Here is a 16399-nt window from a genome sequence, read left to right on the forward strand (position 1 = left end):
CTTCTCAAAAAAAAATTTTGTTTAACATCTTTATTGGAGTATAATTGCTTTACAATGGTGTGTTAGTTTCTGCTTTATAACAAAGTGAATCAGCTATATGTATACATATATCCCCATATCTCCTCCCTCTTGCGTCCCCCTCCCACCCTCCCTATCCCACCCCTCTAGGTGGCCACAAAGCACGGAGCTGATCTCCCTGTGCTATGTGGCTGCTTCCCACTGGCTATCTATTTTACATTAAGTCCATTCCACTCTCTCACTTCGTCCCATCTTACCCTTCCCCCTCCCCGTGTCCTCAAGTCCGTTCTCTACATCTGCGTCTTTATTCCTGTCCTGCCCCTAGGTTCTTCAGAACCACTTTTTTTTTTTTTTTTAAGATTCCATATATATGTGTTAGCATACGGTATTTGTTTTTCTCTTTCTGACTTACTTCACTCTGTATGACAGACTCTAGGTCCATCCACCTCACCACAAATAACTCAATTTCGTTTCTTTTTATGGCTGTGTAATATTCCATTGTATATATGTGCCACATCTTCTTTATCCATTCATCTGTTGATGGACACTTAGGTTGCTTCCATGTCCTGGCTATTGTAAATAGAGCTGCAGTGAACATTGTGGTACATGACTCTTTTTGAATTATGGTTTTCTCAGGGCATATGCCCAGTAGTGGGATTGCTGGGTCGCATGGTAGTTCTATTTTTAGTTTTTTTAAGGAACCTCCATACTGTTCTCCATAGTGGCTGTATCAATTTACATTCCCACCAACAGTGCAAGAGGGAGTAAAAATCACCTAGGGAAATTGTTGAAATGTAGATTCTGATTCTGTATGCGTGGGTGGAGTGTGAGATTCTGTGTTTCCAAAAGGATCCCAGTGGATGTCTTACAACTGATGAGTAGTAAGGATCTGGATGATTGAGATCGGATAGGCTGCTGTAGACAGGTAAATTTTTCTGAAGCTTGGGTCAAGAATGGCTTGTATTTCAATGGTTGATGAAGGATGAGGATTCCATTTCAGTTACCTAGACCAGGAAGAACAAAAGGGCAAACACAGAGGATACATGGAAGACTACATAATTGATACACAATTAGCTTTGAGGAGCAGTAGAAGCTAAAGCTGGAGCATGAAAGATGCATGAGACGTAACTGAGACCTTGGAGGCTCTAGAGAGATACACCGGATTTTACTTCTGATTTAGACAGAAACTTGGAGGGAGCCTTAAAACACATTGATATGGAGGGAGAGCTGGGGTTTAGGAAGATGCCTCTGTGGGCAGGTTATTTATAACAGAGTCAGAGTAAAACTGAGCAGCACCCTGTGGGGCCTTCCTCGGACAGACCCCCTCCCCCTGGTGTCATCCATCTCTTGTTTGTAAAAAAAAAAAAAAAAAAAGCTTTAGCCTCCTAGACCTTCCCCGGGTTCCAAAGAGCAAATTTAATCAAAGAAGTGAGAAAAATGCAGAAACAAAGGAAAACAGTCAAGCACGACAAAATAATAGTAGTTTAGCCATAAAAGAAAGTCAAGAGTCTTTAGTTCCTTCTCAAGGTATGTAGATAATATTCTGAGTCATATCCTTGAGTTGTTTTGCAGCCACCAGGTGGAAGAAATTAACTACATGCTGACCACAAGCATGTAGACCCCAGACCAGTTGGAACTAGAAGGTAGATGATATTATATCACCTGGTTACCTCCCACCAGCCAATCAGAAAAATGTCCACGAGCTGATCAGGCACCCTGCCTTCAAAAACCCTTCTCTGAAAGCCATTGGGGAATTCAGGTCTTTTAAGCATGAGACGCTTGTTCTCCTTACGGCCCCATGTTGGGTGCTTTGCAAAAAATGCTGTACTTCCCTTCACCACACCCAGTGTCAGTAGACTGACTTTACTGTGAGTCTGGTGAGTGGATCCAAGTTTGGTTCGGTAGCAAGAGCTGAAGAATGGAGTAAGGGATGGGCAAAAGGCAGTCCTGACTCTAATAACAAAGGGCCTGGGGCAAGAGTACAAATGGAAGTAAAATTTAAAAAAAACTAGTTGTAATAGTTATAATAATAAATAAAAGTAATTGGTTTTATATATGCCAAGCACTCTGCTAAATACTTCATGCCGATTATACAATTTCTTTCTCATAATAGTCCTATGAGGTAGGTATCAATACTATTGTCCCATTTCATTGGTTGTAAAACTAAAATAGAAAATTAGTATCTTGCCCAGGATCACAATACCAGTAATAGAGAGCCAAGTAGTCTGCTCTTTCATTTATTAGTTTTTCAAAATAATCACACTACTATTCCTACTTAAAAAAAACCCAAGTTGCCATGTTTATAGTTGTATATTTGTGTATTGCTGAAACAGAGTTTTGGTGTGTTGGTTCACAACCTTTTCTGGTGAATTCTGAAACCAACCTCCATACTCAGAGGTGGGGTAGAGTCCAAAGAAAGAAGCAGACCATTCCAGATAGGTAGGTGGCAGGTTTAATAAGCATGAGAACATACTTACAAGGTTTATCTTGGGTGGCTTCAAGATTAGTAGATTCTCACCTGTCCACCAAATCTTACAAGTTTATATAGAGGCATAGCTGAGTTCAGTCAGTATACCATCCAGATGGTCTCAACAACACATTGCTCACTCAATGTACATTCCAAGTACAGGGGAGGGAGTCAGGAGCTTTTGATTGACCAGTTTTAGTTCTTGGGTCAGCTGGTAGTCACCTCCTCATTACTTTCTCCAACACTCCATTCGTTGTGACTGGCTTTTATAATCTTTATATGTCCTCCTCTTTTGCAATACATCCTGCGTGGCCAGCAAGGGGTTTCACTAGCATGGAGATGGTTCACTTGGTGGCTATCTGGCTGCGTTGGAGACAGATGCCACAGCAACAATGCAAGCATGTGTAAGAGAAAACAAAGATTGAGACAACAATATTTTAAATTAGTGGTACCTTTTTTTTATATATTTTACCAAGAGCCCCATGAGCCAAACCGTTGACTTACGAAGTCCCCTAGGCTGGGCCCCAGATCACTCAGGGTATTCACATATGTTTTTATGTGATTTATTAAAGATAACACATTAATAGACTCATCAGGGATGAAAACACAACATTTTTATTGGGATAATGGTTCAGATGGCTCCTTTTGAGGCACAATAATGTCCAAGGCCATTTTATTTTGGAGGAGAGCTCCAGTGTTCAAGAAGAACAGGCTTCGCTGGCCATAATTTAAGCCTTTTTGTGAATGTAGCAAGGGCTATCATGTCCTCCAGGCCAATGGAGGGAATAAACATGGCAGCCAAATGATCATACCAGTGGGAAACCAAACGTGCCCACCTGGCCTTGAGGAGAGGAAGGTTGGCAGCTTTAGGAACTTGACTTGGTTGTATGTACCATACACATTGGTGGGGGGAGGCAGCACTGCCAGGCAGGAGAGAATGGATTGGAAGCAGGATATGCCAGGCCAAAACTTCTTGTCCTCTCTTTTAATGATGTGTGTTCTACTCCAGGTGTAATGTGTTTTGATAGGTCCAGCTTGTAGCAGGACAACGGGATACCAGTGGAGACTGAGTGGTTCCCCCTCATCCAGGGGTGCCAAGTAACTCATCCAGCCTGGCAACGTCTCACTGTAAATTTTAGTTAATAAATTTTAGTAGATAATTCCTTTTCCAGGTATGACAGAGCTTGGTGTTCTCAGCAGCATAACACATTGATCTATGGTGAAATTCAGGGCAATGGCTCTTTCCCATGATTTTTATATTTTATGGTTTTAGGTGCCTCTGCAGCGTCTTCAGTCTGGCATATGGGGCAGCAGGCCCTACTGGTTGATGATTCAAATGTATTAAAGCCTGGGACATTATTTTAGTCCACCTGGCTGAGGTGATATTACCTGTTAGGAATTTAATCTGCTGTTTTAATATAGTTTTCCATTTTCCTTTCTATCAGTCCTGCCTCTTTCAGGTTATAGGGGAGATGGAACCTCTATTTAATGTCATGTTCATTTTTTCCCCCAGTCTTGCATTTCTTACATGAAATATGACACTCAGTCACTTCCATTTGATGAGCGTATTCATATATGATACTCAGCCTCTCTAATACCCTCATAGTGGCAGCCTGGTTTGTACAGTGACAGGGTAAAGCTTGGGCTAGGCAAGATTTGGTGTTTGTACAAACCAGGGTATATGTAGAACCTTCACTCAGAAGGAGCGGGTCAATATAATCAATTTGCCAACCTCTCACTGGTTGGGAACTCCAGTGAACGGCCCCAGACTCCTTTGGAAGTTGCATTGCGTGTTGTTTAGAACACACAGGACAGGGAATTCCCTGGTGGTCCAGTGGTTACGACTTAGTGCTTTCACTGCCAGGGCCCCAGGTTCAATCCCTGGCTGGGGAACTATCCTGCAAGCCGTGCGGCACAGCCCCCCAAAAAAAGAACACACAGGGCATATTGTTACTGCATTAACCAAGTCACTGTATTTTAAAGGTAATCCAGCATCTTTGGCAATATGCCATCCTACCTGGGCACTGGGATGGTAACTTTTTTTATGTACCCAAGCTGTTGAATCTACTGAAGGGTCAGTTACTAGGACATCAGCTTCCTGATTGCCAGGGGGTGTTGGTGCCCTATGAGCCAGGCTATGGAAAACAGTGAGGGCTGCTCAGGCTCTTGCAGGCTAACCTAAATGTCCCTCCATATATCTTGACTCCATAAGGGCCCACTCATGAATCATCTATCCCTTGGCTTCCCATTGTCCCAACCATAGGGTTAATCTCTTTAAAACAGCCCAACTGTTAGTGTAAAGGGTTAATGGCCAGGGCTCGTGAGTGATCACCAGCCACACCGCTCTGAGTTCAGCCTATTTGCTGCCGTGGTGTTCCTGAGAGGTTCAACCTTCCTGAGAGGTTCCACTTGTAGGAGTGCTGTGTACACTGCTAGGAATTGTTGCTCTGTGTGGGTATATTAGGTTTTTATCCCCTTTCAGAGCTGGGACCAAAATTCCTGGAGTATCTCCCCTTCTGTTGTCTCTGCCACAGTGCCTGACTCATACGTTCCAAAGTCACAGACATGCCTAACTCGAATGGGAGCCCTGCTTGGGGGGGGATGCCCAGAGGTTTAATTTGCTTTACTAGTATTTTTGCCTTCTCAGAGTGGCTTGCTGCTTTGATTCTCAGTCCCGTATGTCCCCTTTCTTTATTAGGGATGGAGGCAGTGTGCCAGGTAGAGAATAAAAGTCCTTTAAAACTCCCAAATCCCTGTAAAGGCTTGCATCTTCTTTACTTTTTTAGGGGTTGGATAGTCTTGTATCTTACTAAACAGCTTTTGGGACAACACATGTCTTAGCTGACAAAATGATTTCTAAAACTTATAGTAGTGCCTGGGCCTTGAATTTTCTGTGGTTTTACCACCCATCTTCTCCCTTGAAGGTGTTCTAGGAAAGTCTGCAGAGTGTCCTGTTGCAGGGGCAGGTCCTTACATGTTAACATTATATCCTCAAATTTACTGATGTGGCGAAAGAGAACAAGGACAGCTCTCAGGTTACCACCCCATGACATATGGTGGGGCTGAGCAGCTTGGGAGCTTGGGGAAGCACTTGACAGGTCCATTGTTGCCCCTCCAGAGAGAAGGGAAATTTATCTTGTGACTCAGTGGCCAGGGGTGTACTGAAAAAGACATTTGTTAAGTCCAGTATAGCATAGTACACTCCTAGGACCATGGCCAAGGTATCTAAGATGGTGGCAATGTTGAGCACAGCCCCATGGATGGGGGCGGGTGGGTACTACCTTGTTCAATTCTTGGGAGTTTGCCGTTATATGTCATGAGCCATCTTTTTTTTTTTTACTAGGCTGTTGAAAGCACGATGGGAAGGGTATACGATACCCACTTGGTGCAATTCTTAGGTAGTTTCTCCTATTTCCTTATGCCCGCAGACATTTATATTGCTTGAAAGCTACCATTCTTCACAGGGGTACCAGGTTTACTGGTTCCCAGTTGGTGTCCCCCTTCAGCACTGGTTTGATTAACCTGGAGCTCAAATTCACTGATAGAGGTTTGCAGAGTTGACCTTGTAGGATATCAATGCCCAATATGTTCTCTGGTATTGAAGAGATTAAAAACCTCATATTTTTGGCAGTGGGGTGACCCCCAACTTGCAGTGTCAAAAATACCTTCCTGGTCATAGCTGTTTGCCCTCCATAACCATCAGTGTTGCTGAGGGGACCAGAAAACTCTCGAGGGTTACCTTGTATTAGAGAACATTCAGCTCCAGTGTCAACCAGAGTCATTACCTTTTGTGTATGTCTGGAGGACCAGTGAATAGTGAGCTCAACATGAGGTCTCTGATTGCCTCCAGTGGGCCTTACCTAGAGGCAGTCTTGGCTGGCATCCTATACCCCTGGGCAAGGGGGGAACCTATCCTGAATAGGACTGTATCCCTGAGGCCTCTGCTGAAGCAGGTGGGGATTAAGGATGGTAGGAGCAGATGAGGAAGTCTAAACTATTGTTCTGGTTTTAAAACATTTCAAAAGCTGACCAACACAGCCTTGGGTTGTTAGTCTACCGGTTCAGGTGGAGTCCCCACAGCAATGAGGTCAAATCATATTTGCTTTTGGGTTATTTTTACTGGACCTCCTATAGCCTATTGGGATGGTTCCTTGGCTTTCTGAGCTCCTTCCCTCTTTCAGACAGCTCATACCTGTTCCCAGGATTTGTTAGTTTTCCCCAGATCAGCAGTGGATTGCCCAACATCATAAATATCTTTTCCCATAACTGGGCTCAGCATGGATATCAGTGCCCCACTTCATATCAGGTGTTGGGGGTGGACTGGAGTATCTTAACTTTCATTTCTGTAGTGAATGTGGCCCAATCAGGTTCTTCAAAGATGGGGTATAGGTTGCCTGTTTCCTTCCCAATTCCAGAGTACCACATGACCGGGAGATCCCCCTCATTAGGCCAAGCCTCTCTTCAGAATAGACTAATCCAATCTATAAGGGAGTGAGTGTCTTGAATCCCCTAAGCACCCTGCAGACTCTATCAGAGGGTAGTGTATGGTGATGTTGCTCTTTTTTTTTTGCCTCCTGCCTGATCAAAGAAATGTCATTGCCCACCGTATCTCATAGTCACACTAACTGTGCCTGGATACTTTCCCTGGCCTTTTGTTGCAACTTGACAGCTATGTCAATAAGCTCAGCAAAAGTAAATTTTATCATCATAAATGTTTCCTCAATTGGGGGCTGCCCGGCTGGCTCAGAATGTGATTTTGCTTTTCTTTGTATTAGTCGTCAGATGGCATGGGGTGTTTTGTCCATTTCCTCAACAATCAATAACATTTTCTTCTTTTTTCTCAACAGTCTTTTAGGGATTCTACCTTAGGTCCCTATCAGGCTTTGTCACAAGCGCTCCAACCTTAATCTAAGGCATCATGCACTGCTCTAGTTTTTGCACACTCTAGTTTTGTGTGCACACAAAATGGCACACTAACGTCTTGTCTACAGGCTGCGAAGCTAGCAGAATCGTGGACAAAAGGAACGTCCTTCTCCAACCTCAGCTCTTTCAACATTTTTATTTGAGCTCAGCCTCTCCTTGGGCTTTGGTGGTGGGTGAAACACCCACAGTAGAGCCAAGTCCACTGTGCAGCCATTCATTTTTCTTTTTGGCCACAGTGCACTGTGCATAGTTCCTCAAATAGCACATTAAAGCATCTGGTGTATCCCCAGACTTATGCAGTGCTCCACAAACATCTAACAAATGGCCCACTCCTCCCAACATAGACGTTGATGGCCAGCTTGGCATTTCACTGAGGATGCCTCTTTCCTAAAGCCCATTTCTTTGGTCTCCAGGCTGACTCTCCAATTGTTGGTTCTCAAAATTATCAGGAACTTCCTGGGTGAAATCTGAAACCAGCCTCTATACTCCAAGGGCAAGCACAAACCAAGAAAGAGACAGGCCAGTCTAGATTGGTAGGTGGCAGGTTTAATAAGCAAGGGGACTTTGAGGTTTATCCATGTTGTAAAATATTTGAGTACTTTATTTGTTTATATTGCTGAATAATATTTTACTGTATAAAGGTGTTAGGTGTATCCATTCATTAGTCAGTGGAAATTTGGGTTCTTTACACATTTTGGCTATAGAGAATAATACTGCTAGGAACATTTGTGTATAGCTTTGTGTGTGGACACATTTTTTTCATTTCTTCTGATATCTTCGAGTGGAAATGCTGGGTTATATGACAAACTATGTTCAAAATTTTGAGGAACTGACAAACTGTATTCCAAATTTTACATTCTCACCAGCAACATATGAGAATTCTACTTTTTCCACTTCTTTACCAACACTTGTTATTATCTGTCTTTTTGATCCAAGGCATCTTAGTAGGTGTGAAGTGATAGCTCATTGTGGTATTAATCTGCAATTTCCTAACAACTAATGATATTAAGCATTTTTTCAGTGATTATTGGTCATTTTTAGATCTTCTTTGGAAAAATGTTTATTCAAACACTTTGCCCATTTTTGAATTGGGTTATTTCTCGTTTTATAATTAAATTGTAAGTGTTCTTTATGTGTTCTGGTACAAGTTCCTTATCAGATATATGATTTGTAAATATTTCCTCCCTATGGATTGTCTTTTCACTTCCTTGGTGGTATCCTCAACGTACAAAGGGCTTTTTAAATCGATAAAGTCCAACTTGTCAATCTTCTCTTCTATCATTTGTGCTTTTGGTGACACATATAAGAAATTGTTGCCTAATGCAAGGTCACAAAGATTTACTCCTGTTTTTTTTTTCTAGGACATTTATAGTTTTAGCTCTTACATTTAGGCTCATGATCCACTCTGAATTAATTTTTGAGTATGGTGTGAGATAGGGAGAAAGCTTATTTTTTTAAGTTTGTACTCACGACGTGCAAAAATGTCAGTGACTTTACAGTAAAATGTACATTTATTACTTTATTCAAGAGCAAGACTTGAAACAACCTAGTGCCCTGGAGAATGTGTCCTTAAATTTCCAGCATGTGTATATTGACCCAGGAATGTGATATTACCCAGAATAAGATAAAATTACCTTAAATAATTTCATTTGATTGGTTGCAAGACCCAGGAATCCAAAGGAGTTCTTTTATGAGAGCCCTGTGCAAATAATATGGTACTCCCAAAACCCACTTTGAGAAAAACTAATTAGAGTGAATGAATTCTAGCAAATAGTGAGAACTTTAAGATACTTTTTATAATATTTTTTGAAAAACTTGATAAACATAAGGGGGCTGTAGACATCCTGGCCCTGAGGATTAATTTTAAAAAATGAAAGGAAAAAAAAAAGACCTTTAGCTACACAAAGTGTACCCTCTGTCTACCTAAATCTTGCCTGCAGTGGCTATACAGCAAGAATGTAACCAGTGTCATTTTCCTATACTAGAACAGTCCACAGACCATTCTGGCTCAGGATTACAGGGAAAACAATTTTAGAAAGAAATGTTTCCAGAGAACTGCAGAACATGCCAGCACAATGCACATATTTTTATGAAAAATTTCTTTTGGTCAATCCAACTCTGTCATTAAAATGCAATTTTACTGTCCAAATATTATGTATTTTATATGTTTTCTTGCCATTTCCCACTATCCCCCAACCTCCTTCAGTATGGTCTTAGTCAAAGACAACATGCTGGGAAGAGCTGTCTTGACAATTGTCATTAAACTAAAATCTGCATGCTGTGGATCTCAGGCAAAGCAAACGTATTATTTCTAACTGCTTTTGAGGCATGTGTATGGAAAGGAAAGCAGTCCCCAGAAAGCCCCCCCAAAAAACCAAAATGGTAACATCATAAATATGAAATTGGAGAGAAACTTTCATTTATTTAAAAATGTACAACATAAGTAAAGACAGATGCTGGTCTAAGGACTGAGCAGGTGTGATTCTGTAGTGTACTTTGCCAAATGTAGGACAAGACAATTGTTAAACTCATTCTTCCCTGTGAACAGTTTATGTGGAAACTGAGTAGGATTTTCTTTCCAAAATTTATCCATTATTTTTAACAAATGGGAAGAAAGAGACGAAGCTGAAAACTTTTTGCCTGTCTCACAGCAATTGTTTTAAAAATATATAATTATTTGAAACTTGAAAACGGCAGAGTACAGGAAATTGTCATCAAACTGTGAGCTATACCTTTCTCACAAGTCACAAGGCCAAATAATATCAAATGTTGAAAACCCAAAAATAAAAGTAAAAGGGAAATCAGTGGATTTCTTTTCAGGAAATTCTCAGGATGATAAATTTGACATTTCTCAAAATCACATCATAGGGTTTTTAGGAAAATATCTGACAGCTTAAATGATACTTGAAAGAGAAAAAAATGGAAAATATCCCCAGGAAACAGAAAAAGACAAATATAAAGTAGTGACTCAAGGGCAACCTGAACTTATTGCCTTCTGATTTTCTTCACAAGAATACTTTTTTGCTGATTATTATAAGAAATAAATGTCAATGAGACAGTATGGCAGAAGTTGATTCTGCTAGGTTGGTAAAAATGTGAAGGATATTTTGTCTCTGAAATGTTGGCTGATAGTTTATAAATATGGTTTCTGGACAGATTGAAAACAAATGAACTTCAGTGTAAGATGTTTCAAGGTATGTTTTATGCTTTCTGGATCTATGAACAATCAGGTATTTAATGTTTAACCAGCCATGTACTATTTATTGGGGTAGAGGGGAAAAATCAAGTCTTTAATTCTGCTTTATATATTATTTTAAAAAAGGAATGAGAAAGCCCTTTGAGTGCTGTAATATGTACAACATATTTCCAACAAAAGGGTTTGGGTATGAACTTATAAACATGTGCTATATGTCAGGATATCCTATTTGAAATAACAGGAATGCATTGAGAAGAGTGACGCTAAGCAATGCGGGGGAGGGGAGTGGAAGAGAAAGGTGGCATGGAAGATATTAAATCATGCTTCCTTCAGTCATTGTCAATTACATATTCAATTTCCATGTCAATGTTTAATATATTATCAGAGCAATGCATTATAATTCTAGGATCGTTGGTACAGTCATAGTAACATCACTCTGATATCATCTTAGACTCTGGCAAAGAGCCACATGTGCATGAAAGTTTAGCTATCCTGAGAAACATTTCTTGTATTTTTTAAATAATTAATGATTAATATTAAGCCAAACTCAAGAAACAACTCATTTGAAGAAGTGGAGGTCATTTTCCAACTGTTACTTCGTAGTGTACACTGGCATCATGCCAGGGAGACAGAGGGAAAGTCCTGTAATAAAATATGTTTTAATAAATTATTAATTTTTCATAGCCAGGCTAAAGATTTAGAGGGAGGATGGCATTTTCTAACTAGGGCACAGGCTTTTTGAGGTTAAAACTCTTTTTCTTTTGCCCAGCATTGCAATATGGATGAGCTTTTGCTCTAGCTTATTGTAACTACACTGCACAATCGATATTTAAATCCTGAAAGATCAGCAATAATGGATGCAAACTGAACAGATCAATATTTAGCCTTTTGTGGACTATAACTTTTATCTTAGCCCCAATTACTCTGTGGCACAGGGGTTGATTTTTAATGTCTTGGGTGTTTGGCATCTCACTAATATTAATTATTTTAAAAGGTAAAAAATGCATTGTGAGACACCTGTAGAGAGAAGTGTTGATAAAAATTATTCTAAAACTATGCTTAAATAGGTTCATTCTTTCAAGATCATTTGGTAATGATAAATTTCAATTGCGACATATATATTGGATTTTTAAAAAATTTACAAGGGATCAGATAATTTTAAAATTCATGAAAAGATATTTCCTTGGAATGTCCTTCAGCAATATTGCATGACCACTTGAGAGATGTTTGGCCAGTATATCTTTTTAGAATAAAAGCTAATTACAAATCTGATAAAATGTTGGCATTAAAATATTGTTTAATTTATTCAGATATCACAGTATAATCAATTATGATAATTTGTCTCTGAAGTTCTATAAAGGGTTTCAAGGAAATCAAGATTCTGGAAAAAAAAAAAAACCACACACTTTCTTTAGAAATAGCAATTTCGGGCTTCCCTGGTGGCGCAGTGGTTGGGAGTCCGCCTGCCAATGAGGGGGACATGGGTTTGAGCCCTGGTCTGGGAGGATCCCACATGCTGCGGAGCAGCTAAGCCCGCGTGCCTAGATCCCACAACAAGAGAAGCCCGCTCTCCGCAACTAGAGAAAGCCTGTGAAGCAACGAAGACCCAACACATACGAAAATAAATAAAGCAAATGCAGAAAATATATTTAAAAAAAAAAAAAAAAAAAAGAAATAGCAATTTCAATTTACCACTCTTGGGACAATAAGTGCTCATAAACATGATCTCTGTTCCCAAAAGCCCAACCCGATCTAATGCTAACAACAACAAAAACTGTATCTTTAGCAACTAAGTAAATTAGAACATTTACTTTTTAGAAGTATACAGGAGGAATCCTTTTTTGTAGAACTTCTATTTTTACAGTCTGTGTGTGTGTATGTGTGTGTGTTGCCTCAGAAATAAAAAGGGAGAAGGTAAAACTTCTACTTGGAGTAAGCACACTGCAGTTGATTACTACTTAAAACTGGACAAAATACAAAAAGCAATTGCTTGAGGAATCTGAAAAGTAAATAAGAACAAGAAAATTGGGAAAGACATTAAAACTTGAAGAACAACTAATACGGTCTTTTTATGTTTCTCATTTTGTTTCTTCTTTATCTCCCCACTGTGAGACATATTAAACTGTATGATGGATACCATCATCAATATCTCCTATAATCCCTCTTTCTGGCCAGAAGTCCAGGAAAAAAAGCCACCTGTGAGCTCAAGAAAGTAGGGATAATTCTTCTTTTTCTCCTTTTTGAAATTCTTGTAGCCCTGCTCCTTAGCTAGCCCCATTGCAAAACTATGATACTGCAGAGCAGAAGTGGCACAGGTACCTAAAGACTGGAGAAAAACTCTCAGCACTCTGGAATCAGGAACAGAGAAGAGGGGTCCTTTTATACAAAGAGTGTAGGAGAATTTTCAATATATGTTTTTTCTATCTCTTCTCTCTTTACTTTGCCCCAAGGGCGGGCCCAGATGTATGGAACTGCACAAGAACATGAGAGGCCAAAACACTGAGAGAATCTCATCTTTTTGGCCAGAGCAACCAAAAACAGTACCCCCCAAAACAAACAAAATACCAGCCCACAGAAGCTGCAGAGTGTCAGGGAAATCCCACAGAGGAGTGAGCTGGAGAATCTATATTTGGGTATGAACTAATGTAAGTCCTAAGCTCACCCCCAAGTGTCTAAGTACAGAACACACCCAAGAAGCATAGCCAAGGGTTTGAAAAGTGAGTCAAAAATTATAGAACTGTACTCCCCAAAGAGTTTATTTTATCATAAATAAATTTAACAATTTAATTAAAAAATACATGGTAAGTAAGTAATACATGGGAATGTAATATTTTTCTGTCCTTACTATGTGCCAGGCATTCTGTTAATTTCCTTAATGTTGCTAGTCCTAGTGATGACAATATAGTGTTAGATACTATTATTCTCATGTTCCTTTCACAGGTGAGAAACTAAGGGTTTGAGAGTTTGAGAAACTTAATCAAAGTCACAAAACTAATACCTGTTGGAGCAGGGGATTTGAATCCAACCAATGTGATACTATGTCTTAGTCTATTTGGAATTCTGTAACAATATACCAGAGACCAGGTGGCTTAAAAACAACAAATATTTATCACAGTTCTGGAGGCCGGGAAGTCCAAGACCAAGGTGCCATTAGGCTCAGTGTCTGGTTAGACCAGTTTTCTTCATTGACAGCCCACTTCTCCCTGTAACCTTACATAGAGGAAGGGGCAAGGGAGCTTTTTTGGGCCTCTTTTACAAGGGCCTAATCTCATCCATGAGGACTCCACCCTCATGACCTACTTACCTCCCAAAGACTCCACCTGCTAATACCATTTGGGGGTTGGTATTTCAACATATGAATTTTGGAGGGACACAAGCATTCAGAACATACCACACTAGACATGAGACTCTTAAGCCTTATGCATAATGTCTTTCCATACACTGTCTTTTTTTATTTGTTCAGGAAAATAAAATGCCCATGGAGTAAGTGGTTGGAATAATTACTGCTCCATGGTTAGGAACTACAAAATCAACAAGAAAATCTGTAATTTTGATAAGTTATATAAAGAACCTTGCAAAGAATGCAATTGACCTGTGTCTGTGTGCTCCTCTGTCCAACAAATTGATACGATGTTCAATGAAGAATAAACATCTACTGATGTGATGCTAAGATCACAGAGTCCTACCCCCTTTTTTAATTAAATTTTTAATTTATATTATAGTTGATTTACAATGTTGTGTTAGTTTCAGGTGTACAGCAGAGTGATTCAGTTATACATATACATATATCCATTCTTTTTCAGATTCTTTTCCCATATAAGTTATTACAGAATATTGAGTAGAGTTCCCTGTGGTATACAGTAGGTCCTTGTTGGTTATCTGTTTTATATACATTAGTGTGTATATGTTAATTCCAAACTCGTAACTTATCCCTCCTCCCCACCAATGTTTCCCCTTTGGTAACCATAAATTTGTTTTCAAAGTCTGTGAGTCTGTTTCTGTTTTGTAAATAAGTTCATTTGTGTCGTATTTTAGATTCCACATATAAGTGATACCATATGGTATTAGCCTTTCTCTGTCTGACTTATTTGACTCAGTATGACAATCTCTAGGTCCATCCATGTTGCTGCAAATGGCATTATTTTATTCTTTTTTTATGGCTGAGTAATATTTCATTGTATATATGTACCACATCTTCTTTATCCATTCCTCTGTTGATGGATATTTAGGTTGCTTCCATGACCTGGCTATTGTAAATAGTGCTTCAATGAACATTGGGGTGCATGTATCTTTTCAAATTATTGTTCTGAGGAGTGGGTTTGCTGGATCATATGGTAGTTCTATTTTTAGTTTTGTGAGGAACCTCAATACTGTTCTCAATAGTGGTTGTAGCAATTTATATTCCCACCAACAGTGTAGGAGGGTTCCCTTTTCTCCATACTTTCTTGAGAATTTATTGTTTGTAGACATTTTGTTGATGGCCATTCTGACCAGTGTGAGGTGATACCTCATTGTAGTTTCGATTTGCATTTCTCTAATAATTAGTGATGTTGAGCATCTTTTCATGTGCTTTTTGGCCATCTGTATGTCTTCTTTGGAGAAATGTCTATTTAGATCTTCTGCCCATTTTTTGATTTGGTTGTTTGTTTTTTGATATTGAGCTGCATGAGGTGTGTGTATGTTTTGTAGATTAATCCCTTTTCGGTCACTTTGTTTGCAAATATTTCCTCCCATTCTGTGGGTTGTCTTTTCGATTTGTTTATGGTTTCCTTTGCTGTGCAAATGCTTTTAAGTTTAATTAGGTCCCATTTGTTTATTTTTATTTTCATTACTCTAGGAGGTGGATGCAAAAATATAATTGCTGTGATTTATGTCAAAGAGTGTTTTGCCAGTGTTTTCTTCCAAGAGTTTTATAGTATCCAGACTTACATGTAGGTCTTTAATCTATTTTGAGTTTATTTTTGTGTACGGTATTAGGGAGTGTTCTAATTTCATTCTTTTACATGTAGCTGTCCAGTTTTCCAGCACCGTTTATTGAAGAGACTGCCTTTTCTCCAGTGTATATTCTTGACTTCTTTGTCATAGATTAGTTGACCATAGGTGTGTGGGTTTATTTCTGGGCTTTATATCCTGTTCCATTGATCTATACTTCTGTTTTTGTATCAGTACCATCCTGTTTTGATGTCTGTAGCTCTGTAGTATAGTCTGCACTCAGGGAGTCTGATTCTTCCAGCTCCATTTTTCTTCCTCAGTATAGCTTTGGCTATTCGGGGACTTCTGTGTTTCCAAACAAATTTAAAAATTTTTTGTCCTAGTTCTGTGAAAAATATAATTGGTTATTTGATAGGGATTGCATTGAATCTGTAGATTGCCTTGGGTAGAATAATCATCTTGATTGTTCCAGTCCAGGAACATGGTACATCTTTCCATCTGTTTCTGTCATCTTCGATTTATCAGTATCTTATAGTTTTCATAGTATGGGTCTTTTGTCTCCTTAGGTAGGTTTATTCCTAGGTATTTTATTCTTTTTGATGTGATGGTAAATGGGATTGTTTCCTTAATTTCTCTTTCTGCTCTTTTCGTTGTTAGTGTATAGGAATGCAAGAGATTTCTGTGTATTAATTTTGTATCCTGCAACTTTACTGAATTCACTGATGAGCTGTAGTAGTTTTCTAGTAGCTTCTTTAGGATTTTCTAGGTATAGTATCATGTCGTCTGCAGACAGAGATAGTTTTACTTCTTCTTTTCCAGTTTGGATTCCTTCTATATCTTTTTCTTCTCTGAATGCCTTGGCT

Source organism: Balaenoptera physalus, assembly GCF_965194825.1.
Source record: "Balaenoptera physalus genome assembly, chromosome: 6".
NCBI lineage: Eukaryota > Metazoa > Chordata > Mammalia > Artiodactyla > Balaenopteridae > Balaenoptera > Balaenoptera physalus.